The following is a 15282-nucleotide window of genomic DNA, read 5'->3' as shown; positions in this document are numbered from 1 at the left end:
TCTAACCTCTAGATAATTATACATGTTGTTTCTTCTGCCTGGAAAACATTCTGCTCTACTGGCCTGGTTTCTTCTTCCTTGGCCTTCAGGTCTCAGCTTAGACGTAACTTTCCCTGGGAAGCCCCACCAAGGCTGGGTGGGGTGCCCCTCTTGTGGGCTTCCCCGCTGCGCCCTGCCGGAGAACTTACCATGTTCATTATGATCGCTTGCTCATGCTTTCTTCCCCTCTAGGTTGTAAATTCAGTGAGAGCAGGGGCCTTATTTGGGGAGTTCACCTAGAAGTTGGGGTTCTATGGCAAATACCATGATAACTGGTGATTAAGAGCAACTCAATAAGTTCTCATTACATAAGTGAGTGGGTGACTGAATTATATGCTGAGGTCTGTGGGCAGGGAAGTGGCTTCGGATTTATCCAAGCGTTCCTACTTTATGTGTCAAGTTACAATGAATAAGGTCATTCTGCTGATCTTAAAAAATCCCTGTTAGGATAATATCAATATTGTTCTCCTTTTCCTTTGTAGAAATTGTCCACAGATTATTTAAATGTCATAAACTTAAAAATAATGCACGTAGGGACCACCTCTGCTTACCAGATCTACGCTTGGCCAGGATGTTGGTGCTTTACCACATGAAGAAAAACGCGTAACAGATTCAGTTGCTGGCGGACATGTCTTCCAAACCAATTTTTAAAGTGCCGCATTAAATCACTGTGAAAGGAAAACAGATTTGGGTTTCTTCTCAGTGGGAATCTATGCTATTTTGGATACAAAAGCCTCTCAATTACTTTCCCCAACCCTGGGACTTTTCCAATTTAGCACATGACCTCTTCAGAATCGGTGGTTGACACAGGGTAACCACATATTTATCATTCAAAGCTCCAGCCTTTGCCCTGGGCATGGTACCGTTCCTCTTTGCTTCATGTGTTGGACAACTGAAAGAGGAATCACAAACCAACTTCCTCTAGAGCAGAGGGATTGGCAGGACGCACTTACCAATGTGTAGTTTAAGATGCATGCGTGGTAAAAAACCTTAGGCCAGTTGCTGTGCAACAGGCCTTTGGAATGGAAGAAAAACAACATGTGGAGGTATGGGGTTTATCTACCCATTAAAAAATAACTCATTTAAAAAAGATTTCCAACTTAAAAAAAAAAAAAACCTGTGGGGGATATCTGGGTGGCTCAGTCAGTTAAGCGTCCAACTCCTGGTCTTGGCTCAGGTCATGATCTTGGAGTTGTGAGATCGAGCCCCACATCAGCCTCTGCACTTAGCAAGGAGTCTGCTTGAGATTCTCTCTCTCCCTCCCCCTCTGCTCCTCCCCTGTTCGCCCTCTCTCTCTCTCTCTCAAATAAATGAATGATCTCTACCAAAAAAAGAACACTTGGAAGTCGACTACAAACAAGTGTGAGAGCCCCTCACCCAGATTCCCCAACTGCTAATATTTCACTGCATTGGCTCCACTTCTCTTCCTCCCTCTCTCATGTGTCTCTCTGTCAATGGTGTGATTTGGAAAGAAGAGAGGAAAGCCCATGCATCTTATTAAAACCATGGGGGTAGTATCAGCAGGAAGGCTTGGGGAGCAACTGAACAAGAAAGGCTGAAAATTGGAGAACAAAAGTATTTTTGGAGGCAACCTCCGTTTGCTGGGCACTCTGCTAACCGCTTTGTGAACATTCCCTCTTTAAATTCTTAGAGGAATCCACTGTAAGTGGGTATTATTCCCACTTACAGATGAAGAAACTGAGGATCAGAAAGGATAAGCAACTTACCCAAGGTCATAGGGCCAGAACAGGGGCTGTGCCTGAATATGCCATTTTAAAGCCTCTCTCCTTCCATTATTACACACCTTGTCATTGCAAAAACAGTATTCGATTGGGAATAAAAAGGCCCAACTCTGCCCTGAAGGCTGTGTGATCTCAGTCAAGCCATTTCACTTGCTAGGAATTCGGCTTTCTTGACTGTAAAATGAGGGAGGTTATGGTAGAGGAGGCAGTTAGTTAGGATACCTGAATGTCAGCAACAAAGAAGTCATGGGCAGCTATCAGAAAGGTCAGAGGCCTGTCCTGGCAGCCCTCCATAAGGAGCCACATCCAACCGGACAGACCCAAGATGGTGGACGCCATGACAGGAAACCCCTGACCAAATTAGGAGGAAAAAGCCAAAACCCTGCTTCCCCACTCCAATTGATGAATATTCCGCCCCTAGTTAACAACTGCTTTTAAAAGATAGAAACCCAAGCTCTGGGGACACAGCTCACTCTCTCTCTCTCTCTCTCTCTCACCTGCTCTCACCTCTCCAGAGTGTACTTTTCGCTTTAATAAACTTTCCGGCTTGTGTTACTCATCCTCTGTGCTGGGCGTCTGGCCTTGAATTCCTTCTCATGACAATACCAAGAAGCTTCCAACTACTCCGACTCTTCCTATCTGGCTGTGTTGAGGCCCCAGGGCTGAGGGCCTCCCCAGTTCACCCGGTGATAGTTAGAATACCTTAGTCTTAAGATTCCTTTCTGCTCTACACGCTTTGAATAATTTAAGAAATGTAATATTTTTGCTGGCTTACAAACAGAAGTTTTTTGGACATATTATTGTTTACCATTAAGAATAGGAGAAATGGGACTTAGAGCATATTTAATTCAGTGCTAAAAAAGATAGCTATTATTGTTAATATTGTTCTATCAAGCTCAGTTCTCTTTTTCTTTCTTTCTTTCTTTTTTTTTTTTTTAAGATTTTATTTATTTATCTGACAGAGAACAGAGAGAGAGACAGCCAGTGACAGAGGGAACACAAGCAGGGGGAGTGGGAGAGGAAGAAGCAGGCTCCCAGCGGAGGAGCCTGATGTGGGGCTCGATCCCACAACACCGGGATCACGCCCTGAGCCGAAGGCAGACGCTTAATGTCTGAGCCACCCAGGTGCCCCTCAGTTCTCTTTTTCTATAATTTCCCATCCTCTGTATTTGACTGTTCATCATTCTTTTTTTTTTTTTTAAGCAACCTTATTTCCATTTTAGGAATTATCTCTGCCCCAGTAGAGACTGTCTGCTGGGATTGTCATCAGGAGTCCCACTGACTCCTCCCCAAGAACTGGGGAATGACGCAAGCCAGTCCAAACTGCTCCTCTTTGCCTGGAATTTGAATCTTGAACAGAAGGACAATAATGCCAAAAGTAGTTGGACTTCCATCCTGCCCTAGCTAGGCTCCTTGATCAGACTGTTCTTGGTATGTAGTTCCATTGTTGCAGCTCCCGCCTGCCAGCCTTCCACTCTTTCTCTGATATTCACATCCTTCCGGTATATCCCTTTGGCTTACGTCAGCCAGAGATGCAATCTATTGCTTGCAATCAAAGAAGCCCAACCATTACTACCATTGTTCATGATGGTGCGCCTATCTACTGCACAAATACTCGGCAACATCTCTCGTTAAAGGTTTCTTTACTACTTATTCATACAGTTTTAACAAATTATAAGTTATCTCCTGCCTTTTAGTTTTTACCATAACGTGCTATCTGTATTTCTAGGAGGCTGAATCCACGGTAGAGAAATCCAAATACGTTCCCATCTTCCCCTCATTCCTACAATCCAATTCTGTAATGTTTACTAAGGAGTCAATTAATAAAGCATCTAATTTTGACTGAACATAAAAGATTAGTGGCCTTTTGAAAAGGCAAAACGTCTGCCTTTTAAATGGGGAAAAAGTCAGCTCAGTTGTGGAATTGCGTGGGGTGCAAGCAGTTGTGTTCTCTTCCAAGGAAAACCGGGGGAGTAAGGAGCATTTGCATCTGCCAAAAATGTCAATATTCTGCAAGTAAGTCAGATCTCATTCTCTTGCTGGTGTGAAAATGACAAAAGGAAAGCAGGTATCCGAGCTTAAGGTTAAAAGCAGCTCTGGAGGGAGGGTGAACACGTTGTCATTGAAGAGGCGAAGCCCTGTGAAGCCCGTGTGTTAGTGGTACAGTGAGACAGCGTGGCCGTGCAGGGCGCAGCTCGTACTAGACTCCCGACTAGCCAGACGACTCGATGCAGTTGCTCTGCGCTCCTCTCCTTCAAGTTCAGTGTCTGCCACTATGGTTGTGTGCTCTTTTCTTACTGGGGAGATGTCGGTCAGATACTTGCTTGGGAATGCCAGCTGCTTCCTCTGGGAAGTGCAGGCTGAGGCGGAGTTAGGAGTGCATGAGGTTTTTTGGGAGTAGGAAGGGAAGGGAAGCAAGAGTGAGCAGGGAGAGCCTCAGGCCACTGTGCAGATCTGACAGTTTCTGCCAACCCCAGAAGCAGCTCCTGCTTCCCCCGTAAAGCTTGCCAACTAGAGGATTCCTACTATGGGCAGAGGCAGCCAGACCCTAGTATCCTCACCTTGTGGTCGTTGGCAGGGGCCCACCTGGGAAGAGGGTGGCGTCCTTTCTCCATACGTGGAGCCCGAAAGACTGCAGCCTGCACTTACTGAACTCCTCGTGAAGGAATGGAGATCGGAGCAGCCCACTCCTATGGCTGTCACGCTGTCCCTCTGAAGTGTGTTCTAAATCCCTTCATGGCACACTTGCTCAATGCATGGACTCTGGGGCCAGTGTAGGGTTGAATCCCAGTTCCTACAATCCTTGCTCACATGTGACTTTAGAAAACATTTTAAACTTCTCTGGGCCTCATACTCCTCATCTTTAGAGTGGACACAAAATCAGTAATAACCTTAAGGAATTATTGTAAAGCACTTAGAAAAATGCTTGACAAAGTATATCCTGTATGTAAATTATTTAAGTGTAAAATGCTTGCATGGTATATATTTGCTAATATGTGTTTATTCACTGAACGTTCACTACGAGCTTCTCCACGCAGCGTTCAGATGACCTTCTCTGAATTAGCTCAGTTCTCTGTGAAGCTATCTAACTTTAAGGCAAAAGCAGTTTACCTTTCACTGAAAGTACATTTGAGAGACCTAGGGGACACTAATGCCCCGATTACTAAGCAGTGACAGTGCTGGTATGAAGGACTTAGCTTATGTCTTATGGGGAGACTTCATTGCGTCTGGTTTTTGTTTTATTTTGAACGATTATTTTCTTTCATTTTCTCCCTAAGAGATTAGCTTTGGCAGCTAACTGCAGGGAGGCAGGCTTTTGGTTTTCTAGGCCAGGCTTCTGTTGGTGTGTTGAGGTGGGACAGGGAGCATTCTTTCCAAACTATCATACCCATGTGAGTAAACAGGACCACAGGCTACATTTCCAGGAACTATAGAGAAAGAACTTCCTTAACAGAAGTCCCCTAAATGCTGTCAGGAAGATCATTTTATTTATTGAGCAAACACCGATAGAGTGATTAGAGTCTCACGTATTACTATAAATGCATTAAATATCCGTTAACTTAACCCTTACCACTATTCTTTGACCTAAGTGCTATCAATAACCTCATTTTACAGCTATGGCAACTGAGTTCAGTGAGGTTAAACGACTTGCCTGAAGAGAGAGGCTCTCACGAGGAGTGGAGCTGGACTTGGAACACAGGTGGAGTTTGCATGTTCGGGGTTTGTGCTCAGAACCACGAGACATCCTGCCCCCCGAGAAAGCGCTGGTCTTTCAAAAGCATTCTTTCTTCTATCGCCCACTTGTGAAGACTCTTTGGAGCATAAATCTCTGAAAGGAAAGTCCAGATTTACTCTGGGGTGAAGGTCCATCTAGCATGCTTTTGAGGGGAGCCCTCAAACTGTGTGGGTCTGAGTTTACGTTACTTTAGGACCTTAATTTGGAACCTGACACCGGAGCCCTCCCTGGATCCTATCCGCCAGTTGTCTGGCAAAACACTTAGGACAAGTTTCCAAGCCTTAAGCCACATTTGAAGGCAATAAAATTGATCCCTAGTTGACTAGGTTGATGTCTCCTGAAGAGTGGTAGAAAATTTGGAATTTAGGAACATAACTTTGCCTCGAGTTAATTCTACTTGAAATTGTACGATCAAAACAACTTCTTCTCCCCCCCGGCCACCACCTCTATTTTGTGGTGTGTGTTTTTGTGTATGAGCTTCCTGTGTTTCACCTTCCAAACATGGAAGAAACAACCTGGCAAATGGCAATATAGCAGAACAAAAGCATTAGATTTTCATATCGGGCTGTCGTGATTATGGCAGATTTTCAGAAATCAAAACCCAATGCTAAAAAGAAGAGAGAAGGAAGATGTACAGAAATCCCCACAAAGAGAGAAGACTCAGGATCAACTGAAACTCACTCAGTCCTACTGAACAGGGAGTCTGACCATCTGAGTTCTTACCTCAGCACTTCTATAAAGTCATTAGATGACCTCGGGCAGGATCCTGTGCCGCTTCTCTGGGCCTTAGTTTGTTCATCTGCGACTTCTAGGATAATTTTAACCTCAATCATCTGTCGAATTTTGGAACAATCCTTTCTTTTTTTTTCCTTTCTTTTCTTTTAAGTAGCCTTCATGTCCAACGTGGGGCTCGAAATCACAATCCCAAGATCAAGAGTCGCACACGCTCTTCCGACTGAGCCAGCCGGGCACCTCGATACTCTGTAGAATTTTGAGGGAAGAACAATGGCATAGCATTTTGGAAGGGGAAAAAATAAAGCAATATTTATTATACTGATTCCGTTTCTCCCTCTACTCATTACAAAGCTGCATATGTGCTGTGGTCTAATCCGTGTGAGACAAATTCCTCTACGGTGCCATTTACAATGAGAAATAAAGTAGATGGTAATAACCGAGTGAATTTTGTAGAAACAAATTGTTGTAATAATATTGTTTTCAACGACTTTCTTAATTCAGCCCTGGAGATGGGTTTGACAGGTGAAGTCAGGTGGGCTTACCTTGATCTAAGCAGGCTCACTTGATAATCGTTTACAACGGAGAGCTGGCAGCCACAGGGACAATTATTTTTTTTATTCATCTTTCAAGCTCATTATCTTTCTTCCCGTGTCTTCCCACTGTTTTTTGTCACTGTCACCAACAGGGTAGATCCATACATAATCCAGGATTTCTGTCTCTTATTTTAAACAGAAAGAAAACAAAGGCATAAGGAAAAAGAACAGTATTATAAAGTTTAATTTTATAAACGCCATAGCTGAGAGCAAGTAAGGTTTTACTTTAATGGCATCTTAACATTTAATTAATTAAGGAATTCTTTCAGTCGACCAATATCGGGTTGGCTCTTGAGCTTAGGCACCATGGCAGGTGCTGAGGATACAGGAGTGAGGAAAACGACACCTTATAATCCAATGGCAAAGGTAATTTCAGAAGGACACAAACTTGAAGGAAAAGTACAGACAGCTCCAGGAATGTGAGCCTGGCTGGGTCTGCCCTGGCCTGGGGCGAGGGGGTTGGGAAAGTTTTCCCGAGAAATTGACTTTTGAGCTCAAAGATTCACCAAAAAATACACTCTATTCTGCTACTCTGACACCTGTTTCTGTAAGTCAGACTGGCTCACGCATGATCCATAAATTGGAGAATGGTGCCCATATACAGTGAAAGTCACATTCTTTGATGATGTAGATTTTCCCCAGCATTTTATTTTATTTTATTTTATTTTATTTCATTTCATTTTATTTCATTTCATTTTTTCATTCCATTTCATTTCATTTCATTTCATTTTTCCCGAGCATTTTAACCGCAACCAAGTAACGCAGCTGAAGGCAAAACCTGCTCACAGAGCTGCACGCAGCCCCGCGTGTGGGAATACAGCATTGGGCACATTGCGCATCCATCCTGTTACCCCTCCCCCAGCCTGGCCACGTGCTCGATCTTAGAAGTACTTACTGGGTGGCTCATTTGATCTCTGAGCATTTGCCCTTTCTCTCTGTAAATGGGGAAACTCAGTCCTTTACCCCCCCTTACTTATACAACATGAGATTTGGGGAGAGATTCCCATATTTATAATAGCATTTTGTTATTTATTAGGAATAAAAAGTCACTTTAATGGGACTGGTATTTTCTACCAGGATTATTGTTTTTTTGTTATTGTTGTTGCTCAGATTAGAACATTGCATAGATTTTGAGTTGTTTGTCCTGGTTTCATTTTCCTTTAAGATTTTACAAGGGAGTATTTGTAAGTACCTGACAGCAGAAAAACAAACTTACATTTGAAAATTATATGCAACAACTACACATTTTTAAATAAAACTGTTTTTGAAAGAGTGCAACGTAGGTATGTGAAATCTCAGCTTTTTAGTTTAATTTAAGGATATGGCTTTGACTTCACCTTCCTAAATAACGGGGACATACAGAAGTTATTTGATCTATTTAAGGTGACAAACTAATTTCAGGAACCCTTGAATTGTATGTAAACATATACCAGACACATGATGAGGTCAAAGTGTTTTTAAAAAATAAATTGTATTAAAGCATACTTTGCATACAATATGGCCATCTGCTTTCAGTTTAGAGTAGGATGAACTTTGACAAGTGTAGTCACCACCTCAAAAGTTTCCCTTGTGCTTCTTCCCAGCCAGTCCTTCCCACCCTGGTCCCAAGCAACCACTGATCTCTCTTTTTTTTTTTTTTTAAGATTTTATTTATTTATTCGACAGAGATAGAGACAGCCAGCGAGAGAGGGAACACAAGCAGGGGGAGTGGGAGAAGAAGAAGCAGGCTCATAGTGGAGGAGCCTGATGTGGGGCTCGATCCCAGAACTCCGGGATCATGCCCTGAGCCGAAGGCAGACGCTTAACCGCTGTGCCACCCAGGCGCCCCCCACTGATCTCTTTTTTGATCTCTATAGATTGGATTTTTCTTCTCCAGAGCTTCCTGTGTTCCTCCTTCTGTAGAGTTTCCTCAGAGACAGCGTCCTTGGCAGGTGCTAGCTGGTGGGCTGACTACGTCTGCACAGACTTGGCCAGCGAGGCGACATGAACCCAGAGAAATTCTTAAGAAACTGCCAGTTTTCCAAAGCAGGTGTACCTTATTACGTCCCCACCAGCGGCATGTGACGGTTCGAGTTGCTTCGCATCCTCACCAAAGCTGTGTCTAGAGAGTCTTCTTAACTTTAGACATGACAGATTGGTTTATTTCTCCATCACCTTCTGTAGATTTTCTCTTGGTCGGCTTTCAGGGTTGTGTTTTATCAAATCTACACATGCCTGACACCGTTGTGTCTTCTTGATGAATTGACTTCTTTATTATGATGAAATATCAATTTATATCTCACGTAAACTTCTTCTGAAATGTACTCAGATACATATCTTCTAGCGGTTGTTCTAATGCTCACAATATGCATCTTTAATTTATCACCGTGCAAACTCATGAGATATTCTGCCACTTCACATATAACACAAAGATTGGGCAATAGCGCATTTCCATTTTCTCCTTCTACTCTTGGTGTATTGTTGTTCTACCTCTTATATCTAAATACATGATAAGCCCCGATACATTATTGTTATTATTGCTGTTTTAAGTGGTCAATTATCTTTTATGTAAATGTAAAATTGAGAAAAAAATGTATGCGACACTTACCTACATATTTACCATTTCTCGCGTTCTTTATTCCTTCGGGTAGAATCAGATTTTCATCTAGTGTGATTTTCTTTTTGTCAGAAGCACTTACTTTAATATTTCTTGCAGTGCAGGTTTACTGGTGGCACTTCTCACGGTTTTTATTTGATAAATGCTTTATTTTGCCTTCATCTTTGAAAGATTTTGTCACATATAAAGTACTCTGCTGAAGTTTTTGGGTTTTTTTTTTTTTTTCTCTCAAGCACTCAAAAAATGTTCAATTGTTATGGCAGCCAGCCTCCAAGATGGCCGTCAATGCCCCTCACCTCCTGGTGCTCACGTGTGTAGTTCTGACCCCCACGGAATCAGGACCAACCCATATGATCAACAGAATATGACTGAAACTGCATGATGTCTGTCACTTCTCAGAATGGTTATGTAGTCAGCGCATCTTGCCGCTGGGTTTCTTGGAACACTCATTCTGGACACAGCCACTCACCGTGATACGAGGATCTCAAGCAGTCTCACGAAGTGGCCCACTTGGAGAGAAACAAACTTGTCAGCATCAGTCAACTTGTCAGACAGGAGGCTGATACGCCTTGAAAGTGGATTCTCCGTCCCCCGTCCAGAAATCTCATGAGAAGCCCTACCAGAGCTGCCTAAATGAGCCAGTCCCAAACTCCTTACACACAAAAATTGTGAGAGATAATATGTCATTGTGTGGTTTAAAGCCACTAGTTTTGGGGTGATTTGTTAAGTTGCAGTAGATACGAATACAATTTTCTTTTGGCTTGCCTAGTTTTTGATGAGAAGGGTACGGTCATTCTTAATTTTGTTCCATTCTATGTAACATGCCTTTTTTTCTTTAGATAACTGTAGGGTTTTCTCTTTGTTCTTGTTTTTCAGTAATTTGATTATGTTGTGCCTTGGTGTTTTCTGTGTGTGTGTGTGTGTGTGTGTGTGTGTGTGTATCTTGCTGTTTGTTGAAATTCTCAGGTATATGCATTTATAGTTTTGAACAAATTTGGAACACTTTTGGCCATTATTTCTTCAAACACATGTATGTTAGACTGTTAGATATCTTCCCATATGTCACTCAGGGTCCAATTTTTTTCTTCATTCTTTTTTCTTTGTTTCATTTGGGACAAATTTTTGCTACATCATCGAGTTCACCAATCTTTCTTTCTGTGATGTCTAACTTGATATTAATCCTATACAATGGATATTTTATTTTTCATCTCTAGAAGTTCCATCTAGAAATTCTCATATGTTCATCTTTTCCTATAGACCCTTAAGCATATTGAAGATATTTATAATACCTGTTACGGTACTTCTGCCTGTTAATTCCATCATCTCTGTTATTTCCGATTATATTTCCGTTAATTTATTTTCTCTTCATCGTGAGTCACATTTTTTCCCGCTCCTTCTTATGTTTATTCTTATGGTAATTTTTTTGGATGATGAACATGGAGAATTTTATGTTACTGAGTGCTGGGTTTTATTGTTATTTCTTTGAAGAGGGTTGACTTCATTCTAGCACGCAATTAAGTTAGATGCAGATTAGATCAAGGTTTGTTTTTAAACTCCTCAGTGTAAATATCTAGAGTAGCTTCTTTTCTGTGGTTAATTTTGTCCTACTACAAGGCATGATTTCTCTGGGATCTTGCCTAAATGCCCTCTGCATTCACCAGCACTTCTTTACTCTGGCTTTTGGGAACTTGAATGATTCCCAGTCCCGTGTGAGCTCTGAGACTCATCCTGTTTCAAGTGGCCTGGTAATTACTTTTTCCCCGGAAGTTAATTTTTCCTGGACTTGTGGAGTTTTATCCAATGCCTGTGCAGATTGGTATTCAGTCCAGAATTCAAGCAGACTCCTAGGCAGATTTCTGGTGTTGTTTCTCCATGCGTCTCCCTCTTCTCTAGGGCTCTGCCCTATAAATTCTGGCCATTTCAATGTCCCCAAACCCAAACTGTCTCCTCAACTCATGGACGCTTCTAGGTCCTTGCTTGGCATGTCTCCCTTCTCGAAGACACCACTGTGCTACCTGTGGTTCGATATTGAGGCTGCTACTCTTGTTATTTTTTTGGTCCACTTTTCTAGTTGTTTATGGTGGGAGGGTAATTCTAGAGCCCATTACTATCTTAGGACCAGAAGTGGAAGTTCTAACCAAAATGTTCTTATTAAGAAAACCCTAAGAGTGCATCATAATTTCCTTCACAGTACTTGTATCCTCCCATGCCAGCACATACATTTAATCATTTCAATGACTGTATTTGAAAAATTTTTCTGGAAAACCCTACCTATCATGGGTCCCCACAAAGACACCACATTTCTGATATAGAATAAGACCAATCTGATGCAACCCAAACTGGTGAGCACTCTCTCTCTCTGTCTTATGGTCAGTCCTCCCACCATACTCGTGGGCTGTGTGTCTTATTTCCAGAGTTCCCCTCAGAGGACAGGGAGGCCAGACTCTCTGGTTTTTGACACATTTTTTGATTCTAGGGGTGTGGTTTCATGTGCTGCACTGAATTCAGGGTTACGACCTGTCTTCTTAAGATATGGCGCCTTTTGTATTTTACGGGACTTAGATGCTGCCCATTTGACGAAGCCCAGCATAGCAATAATGCTTCTTACTCTAGGGAAAGAGAGCCCTGGCAGTAACCTGGGAGGAGATGCTAGGTTGGATGCAGTCCTTCTGAGAATGAAAATGACTCTTTTCCTAATGATTAATAATAATAAAATCACCACCACCACCACTACTATAATAGTTCACTAGCAGCAGGAATAATAAATAGAAATCATTACGAAGGATGTATGTTGACTGAATGTACGAACCAATAAACCTTACTACTGATATTCAACGGATGCTGGAATATGAATGATGATAAAATGCTGGAGCAAGGATATACCCTTCTTCTGTCTCTAGATGTCTCTTCACTAGCCTGGGAGAGGGTCCATTTTGTTGAACCCACTCCACTGTTTGACAGAATGTACAAATGCTGGGCTTTGTTGAACACCCAAATAGGTGCATTTCCAACTTCTTTAAAGCATTCTCCTCTCACTTCTAGCCGGTAAAAAATTAAAGCATGGTAGGTCCCAGACATAATAAGGGATAATGTAGTTGATGAACCAAGCAATTTCGATTTCTTATTTGTTCATTAGCCTAGGATTTTTTCCCCCTTTCTTTTTGTAGTTTTGCACCATAGAGTTTCAGAGAAATTTCCTGTTTGGGGGAAAAAAAAATCCCAGAAGATTAACTCACTCATAGAGCTAAAAGACGATTTCTCCTTTAAGCATTATTCAAAAGAAACTAATTATCTTTAGAGAGCTAGGAGAGTTTGCAGTGACCTCTCGGGCTGATTTTGTAGAGGCTTCATGGGACGATTTTTGATTGCTAAGCTATACTCATCGAATTTTTAATTTTAATAATTTTCTGTGAAATATTAAAACAAGATTCATTGCAAAATAGCATTACAGCTGTTCGTTGGTTAGCTGCAACTGTGCGTCAGAGCTGAATGTTGCTTTTAACATCCGCTGGCTCTATTTATTTGGTTTTACTCCCCGTAAGTGTATAGTTAAAAAGGAAAAGTTCTATTATTTGAACATATGTCAACACCCTGGTTCATCTCTGTCATCACAAATCGGAAAAATTGTGAACATCACCTAGACAGGAAACACTACATTCTTTAAATCCAAAGTAGACAATTTTAATAATTTTGGTTCTTTCTGATCATCCCTGAGCGGATCTGGGGTGGTCCTCCGATGAACACAGGGTGGATATATTAGAAAAATAGAGGGCACACGGCTCTTGGAAAAATAAGAGGCCTTCTGATTACATGACACGCTTCGTTGGGTGATTATTTAGTTACAAGATTAGAAAAGGACCACACATTTTTATAAACTGGAAATGGGGAGGGCAGAGAATCAAATCTTTAGGTAATAAATTCACTTAGCAATTGGAAAGAAGCCCATATTGGGGCAGTGTATTGTATCCTTAGTTTGTGGTGAGGATTAAATGAATTAATACATGAAAATTGCTTCAAACAATGGCTGGTATGTAGGGAAAGCTCTATGAGGGTCATTTCATGTGGTCACAGGGATTGGAACAATGGCTGGCTGCTTCCAAAGTTCATCATTCATTAGGAAATGGGGAAGTCTGTTGCCAGAGCTGTGACTGTTTGGATCAGAGACCCATGAAGCCTACAATGATTGGCATGATCAAGTCCTGCCATGCTAAAAAATTCCTTCGGTGATTTATTTGTATCTCACGTTGGCTACATTTTTTCCTCTCTTTTTCTCTTGTTGTCATAGTTCTTCAAATAGACATTCAAGATCAATAAAAAAGGAAAAATGACGAGAAGTAATCTGGTAATTAAGGAATGCGAGTAAGATTGTGCATTTTCTCTAAGAATAGATCTAGAATTATATCCTGTAAATTTTCATATATAATGTTTCATTATAATTAATATCCACATTATAACTAATATGATGTTATAATTAATATCTCCAGTTGCAGGTGTTACTTCTTCTTTGGCCCAAGACTTAGGTAGACAAGCGTTCTTTCCCTGCACAGCACGCCCTCCTGCCCTCCTGCCCTCCCTTCCTTCTTTCCAATTTTTCCTTTTAAAATTTCCAACTAATTGGAGATTCTTTATTTTTTTAAATGATTCTTTCTCTCGCTCTCTCAAGATTTTACTTATTTGACAGAGAGAGAGAGAGAGAGAGAGAGCACAAGCAGGGGGCACTACAGAGTGAGAGGGAGAAGCGTACTGCCTGCTAAGCAGGACGCCCAATGCGGGGCTTGATCCTAGGACCCTGAGATCACGACCTGAGCTGAAGCCAGACACATAACCAACTGAGCCATTCAGGTGCCCCTTTTAATGATTGTTTTTAATTTATTTCTGCATTATGGTCAGATAGGGTCTGTACCATATCAATGGTTTAAAATTGTCAAGCCGGGGCGCCTGGGTGGCTCAGTCGTTAAGCGTCAGCCTTCGGCTCAGGGCGTGATCCCGGCGTTGTGGGATTGAGCCCCACATCAGGCTCCTCCGCTATGAGCCTGCATCTTCCTCTCCCACTCCCCCTGCTTGTGTTCCCTCTCTCACTGGCTGTCTCTCTCTGTCAAGTAAATAAATAAAATCTTTAAAAATAAATAAATAAAATAAAATAAAATTGTCGAGCCTTCCGTAGCTGCCCAACATGTGGTGAGATTCCGTGTATGTTCCACACAGGTTGGGAAGGAGCTGTACTCTCTGTAAATGTGGCATTTATGAAGGCATTAAAGTGATTTTATTATTCATTGATTATTTTTATCGACCTAATCTTTTAGGAATGCACTAATTACGTTAATTTCTTCACATCTGCAGTAATCTATTTTTAAACCATGTCTACTATGGTGTGTTACTGGGCACATCAGTTTATGATGGATAACATTCCTTGTGAATTTGCACTTTTTAATAAAAGTGGCTCTGTTCTACTTAATGCCTTTTTCCTTAAGTTCTACTTTGATGTTTGCATTGTAACCCGTGTTTTCTTTTTTCTTTCTTTCTTTTTTTTTTGCAGTGAATATTGACATAACGTATCTTTATGCCGCTGTTTTATCTTGACTTTTCTGAGTGACTTTTGAGTGTATCTCTTTACACACAATGTAGAGTTGGATTTTGTTTTCTGATCCAATTAAAAATCACTTCTTTTAATAGTGAGATTATTTCCTTCACATTTATTTTTATAAGATATGTTTATTACTTCTTTTATTTCATGTTTCTGTCTTCTTGCTGCTTCTGTTCTCTATTTTGATACGGTCAGTGTTTGTGGTTTCCCCTCTTTAATTCTCTTCCAGTAATTTTATGGATTAAAGTCAATATTTA

The 15282-nt window shown here is 41.4% G+C and overlaps 1 protein-coding gene and 1 long non-coding RNA gene across 5 annotated transcripts in view; both read right to left on the bottom strand.

Annotated features, from left to right (window-relative positions):
* Positions 1 to 704, bottom strand: part of ZC3H12C (zinc finger CCCH-type containing 12C) — a 131673-nt gene extending 130969 nt beyond the window's left edge. The window contains exon 1 of the mRNA XM_044386675.3: positions 591 to 704. The gene's annotated coding sequence lies outside the window, so the exon portion shown is untranslated. The remainder of the gene's footprint in view (positions 1 to 590) is intronic.
* A 4729-nt stretch (positions 705 to 5433) lies between these two features.
* LOC113259792 (uncharacterized) overlaps positions 5434 to 15282 on the bottom strand; it is a 114488-nt gene continuing 104639 nt past the window's right edge. For all 4 annotated transcript variants that reach the window (XR_008960850.1, XR_008960849.1, XR_006410262.3 and 1 more), the window contains 3 exons: positions 6795 to 6970; positions 6241 to 6498; positions 5434 to 5610 (listed from right to left, as the gene is read on the bottom strand). This is a non-coding gene — a long non-coding RNA (uncharacterized LOC113259792). The remainder of the gene's footprint in view (positions 5611 to 6240; positions 6499 to 6794; positions 6971 to 15282) is intronic.

This window comes from Ursus arctos, unplaced genomic scaffold, assembly GCF_023065955.2.
Source record: "Ursus arctos isolate Adak ecotype North America unplaced genomic scaffold, UrsArc2.0 scaffold_22, whole genome shotgun sequence".
NCBI classification, from domain to species: domain Eukaryota; kingdom Metazoa; phylum Chordata; class Mammalia; order Carnivora; family Ursidae; genus Ursus; species Ursus arctos.
The sequence above is the reverse complement of the archived record's forward strand: the minus strand, read 5'-3'. Positions and strand labels throughout refer to the sequence as shown.